Raw genomic sequence first — 5,222 nt, forward strand, 5'->3', positions numbered from 1 at the left:
AAGGCCAGTCGTCAACTGGGCATCCTCCATTGTACAAAATCCTTCCTTGGCACACCTGAACTCCTATCCACCTCCAAGGCCTTCATCCGCAGCTTGATGGAGTACTGCTCACCTTTCTGGAATGGTTCCCCTGCCTCACATCTTTCTTGGCGTGATGCTGTGGAAACCAAGGACCTTAGGATTATTGGAATCTCCCGCGATGAAGTCTGTCTATGGGCCTATCACTTCACCATTGCAGACAGGTCAGTAAACTCTGTCTTCTCTTTCCGTGCTTTGTCCCTCCCAGGTTTCTGTAGGGCATACACAGTCCACCATCAACCTCTTCTGGTAACTCCACCTCAATCTAGGATCACTGTTTGCCCCCACTCATTTGTTCCTCATTTTTCCCACCTGTAGCACCAACTGCTTCCCTCCAGGTCTTCAAGACATATGTTCCCCACCATCTAACATCATCCATAATCTTCTCTACCCTCATTAATTCTCACTGCCCCCCCCACCCCACCTCAATCTCGCATCCTTTAAATTTCCAGTTTTACCCCCTGAGAGTTTCCTTCTGTCTCCATATTCTCCACCCCATGCATCCTCTCCTACCCCTCATTCCTCCCCACACCCATTGTTTGTCCAAGTCTCTCTCTATCTTGGCCATCAACTCTGCTGTTGGGGTTTCCCCCTTTCACCAAACTGTTCCTTTTGTCCTGTTGCATCCTGATCTGCTAAGTGTACTCGTACTAGCTCCTCCACAAGCCTCAACTATGTATACAAAAACAAAAGAATTAATCAAACGATTTCCCGATTTCTGGCAGTGTTGTAAGAAATATTACAGCAGCCTGTGTTCTGCATTTCAAAGGTTATGTATTTTATTCAAAATGGTCACCTAGCGATAAGTTTTGTAGCATGATGCGAATAAAAGCCATGCTCCATCTGCCGAATGAGGAGAAAGAATAAATAAACAAATATGTACACACACATGACCTTCAGAAATGACCTCCAGAATGCACCTTTTCAAATTATTGAGTGTCGACTGTATATAGTGATGCTACATTTTGATTACTCAGTCCCAAGGTAACCTTGTATGGAGCTGCCATCAAGCGGAATCAACCCCGTGGAACACTATTAGATTGCACTTGAAATAGATATAGAAATGATACGGCCAAGTGTTGTCACACAGATTCGTGAGTGGGCGGATGCATGGTTTGAAGGATGGATGAATGGATGGATGGATGACCAGCTGGATATGTAGCTTTCAGTAAGCATGCTGATATGGGATAATTGCTCTTAAATTAAATCCAACCACTTGTAGATGTTCTTTAAATAATTTTTTATGGCTGTTTATACAGGAGTACGGTGTACCAAAGCTGTGTATTCACTATATCAAGGCTTAATTGTTTATTTTTCTGTTGGAGAGCTCCTTAGAAGCCACAAAAGTTTTGCTATATCCAAAACACGTTAAATCAAGTATACGTAGATATTACATAAACAGGTCAGAGAGAAGGATACACAAATGGAAATGTAACACAACAGGAAACTCCGTATGTATTTAAAGTGCAGATTCCCATCCTTAAACTCTACTTCTGTGTCAATAAGAACAGGATTCGAGGATACAAGGATAGCTATGTAGTGGGGCAGAGGGGAAAACATTAATGTTTTGGAACTTTAAGTTGAGAGATTTAAACTTTACAATGAGAGATTTATTTTTCAACACAAAATATTATTACATGTGTACTTTGTTCAACAAATAAGTTACATTTTGATGTTTATACAATTTTATTTATTGGCAGGTTGGTCTGTTAAACATTACCACCTGGACCCGTGGCACGTGATGGGACCTCAGGTTGAAATGCTATATGTTGTGTTGCTTTGTCCATTGCCTCATAACGTCTTTGTAATGCATGTAAAGGTGTATTTATGTCCACCGATCTCCATGTGGACCAGAGGTACACTGTATATGCTGGGTTTGAATCCTGACCCAGCTATAAACTGTTATCCTGGTGTGCCACAAGCAGGGAGATTCACCAATGTGTGTGCTGTCCCTCGGATGGATGTTGAATGGGAATCCCGTCTTCCAACATTCTTGGTGGATGTAAAAAATCCCACGGTGTCCTTCACGAAGAGTAAGAGCTAAATCAATGAAACGAGATAAAACAATGTGGTTTGCTGAATGTGAAAGAACATCTATCAAAGTTTTTTTTGCTTTTTCTTTTTTTTTTAGTTTCCATGTCTCCTGTGATATATGACGTCACATTTACTGCAAATGGCATCCCCAAAAGAAAAAGCACAGTGTGCCACCTGGTTTATCGAGACCAAATCAGACACACAGGTTCAACGATCGAGGCAAAAATGCTGCAGTTAGAACTATAGTATATGAGAGTTGTACTCTCAAATACTACAGTAGTCTGCAGAGAATTACTAGAGGAAAATAATGGTATTTTTTGCCTGGGGAAGCTTCAGAACGACCTGCGGAAGGCAGCCACCATTGAGAAGAACGATTCATGAGTGGCACAAAAAGTTAATGGACACTGATCCTGCAGATCGAGAAAGGGGACATGGTGGCCAAGCACAAGTGATGAGGTCCCCATAAGTCAATTCAGATTCAGATGATGATCTTGACAAAGATCTTGACAATCTTTCTCCTCCAGCAAACCACATCAATGTATCCCATTTTTTTCTTTTTTTATTACAGTTTGACTTTGGAAAGGTAATTTTGGACAATATATATGTATATGTATGTATATATATATATATATATATATATATATATATATATATATATATATATATATATAAATATGTTGTTTTTTTTGAAAACGTATGTATATGTCATGGCCATATGTTGTACGTACAAGACTGACAGGCAGATTCACAGATCTGGACTGTTGACAAGAGAGAAAGATGATCTGCAACAGGCCACTTGAAGGCCAAGTTTAAGGTTGGAAGGGGTGGGAGGAAAGTGATAGGCAGGGGACGACGACAGGCCCAAAGCTGAGCTGTTCTTAGATTTGCTGAATCGCTCTTTTCTTGAATCTCTGCTGCCCCCTTACACATTTCTGGATTGTCACCAAGGCCACTGACCCGAGTTGTGAGCCAAATCCCAAGACATCGAAGCAGTTGAAAGCTAGTACCTTGCCCTCTGAGGAATTGCCTTTTCCATGACACAGTCCATAAACACCGACACATATGGGATAAAATATGCAGTGGTCTGTTTTAACATTAGCCGTTCTTCTTTGGACACTGATGGAATGACCGTGAGGAGAACAGTTTCAACCCTCAAGTGAAGGTTTTGTACGTTGTATGCGAGTTAGGGTCTCAAACCACTCTGCGGTATTGTGGGCAATACTAACAAGTCTGAGAACACACTCATACAATGGTTTTCGAAGCTGTAAGATCAATGAAGGACAATAGGGATAATTAAGCAACCCTGAATCTCATGTACACCATTTTGAGGGAATTAAATGGTTATATTTTATGGTACCCTGTATTTAGCAGATAAAGTTAATCTTCCATTGTAATAGGGAATCAATCAGGTCAACCCATGTGATTAAAAAGGTAGTTGCTCGTTCAGGCACAAAACCAGCAATCTGTATTGGCTGCACAAGAGACTACAACCGTAAGAACTAGAGTGGGAGCACTCGGTAGAGTGCAAAACCTCCGCCGCCAATACTGTGAGGTCACTCAAGTGAACCTGATATCCTATTCATTCAATTTGACGTCAACAGTGCTCACAGAGTTATAGTTTGCAACTTTCCCTTTTACTTTTAACTTTTACATACTCAATTCATTCGTCATAACTAGATTCCTTGAGACAGAAATTGATTTTACGTGGGTATATCCAGCTGAAGTTCCAAAATCAGCGGCAATTATAATTTTGGCATGTTTTTTTTGTTGGAAATCACTTATAACATGTAGAAATGCAAAAAAAAGAAATCGAAATTTTGTTGAAAAAAAAGTTGCAAATGTTTTTTTTTCTCCAACAATTTTTTTTTTTGGAGGGGGGGTTGGAAATCACTTAAAACATGTAGAAATGCAAAAAAAAAAAAATTCAAATTTTTTTCAAAATGGCCGCCATAGCGGCCATATTGGATTGTGGATCAAGTCCAAAATCTAATGGCATGATCCTTGGACCAGACCTAACCCCCCCACCAAGTTTCGTCAAAATCCGTCGAGGAGTTTTTCCGTAATACTGTTCACAAACAAACAAACAAACAAACAGAAAGGGGTGAAAACAGTAACCTCAATCCATCTTCGATGGCGGAGATTCATAAAATGATTGGAGATATCCACTGTAAAGGATCCCAAGGTGCTTACGTTTTGGGCTTTACCGTTCGTCGGAGCAAAAGGATGCTCCGGCGAAGGGTAAAGCCTGAAATGTCAACACCTTGTGATCCTTTATGGCAGATAACCCGAACCATATTATTCTTAAGTTTTCATCCCAAAAGAATGACCTTTTGATATTGAAGTCGTCCATGGGCCAGACCAAAATTTGGTACCACCCAGATGGACAAAGGCTCATAGTGTTTTTCTAATAGATCTATGTCTGTAGTGATGGATTTAAGGATGATAACCTTTTTCTGTGGTAGTTTTTTCAGAGTAATCATCCCTTGAACTTGATGATGCATGTTCAGATTCAGAGCCAATAGTTTGGGGTATAGGAAATTAAAATGATCACTACTCCTGGAAAAATCATCCTATCAGAGCAAGTGACCACTCAAAATGTGTGTCCTGGGATCCTCTACAGACTGAAAGTAAAGATTTTCCGATGTAGGTCAAATGTAGGTCAGCAGAGCTTAAAAGGTCACCAATTTTTGGGCTTGCCCAAAATCTGGAATACAGTCATAAACGGCCTTACAGAGGGTATGAACAGACCTTAATTGCCACTTTTACACTTATAATTGTTTTATTAGATGTCCTGCTATAATTTTAACCCACCAATATTCAAGGATATTGCATAATATCCATCCTGTACTAAACGAAAGACAACTTGTGTAAAAATGGGCTTCAAAATGGCTGTTCTAAGGCAAGAAAATGTAAAATGTCCATAGCGTTGCATCCAATCAAACTAGAGTAGTGAATGACCCCTTAAAATATTTGTATCGGAGGACTCTACAAGGTCCATCGCGAATTTTGACCTTCAAGGTCAAATTTTCAAGGTAAAAGGTCAAATGAGTGCAAAGTTTCGTAATGCAAATATCTATCAAGTAGAATCAAGTACAAAGTGAAAAACCATG

This window comes from Eptatretus burgeri, chromosome 15 (genome assembly GCF_056783735.1).
Source record: "Eptatretus burgeri isolate ZD-2024b chromosome 15, Ebu_testis_v1, whole genome shotgun sequence".
NCBI classification, from domain to species: domain Eukaryota; kingdom Metazoa; phylum Chordata; class Myxini; order Myxiniformes; family Myxinidae; genus Eptatretus; species Eptatretus burgeri.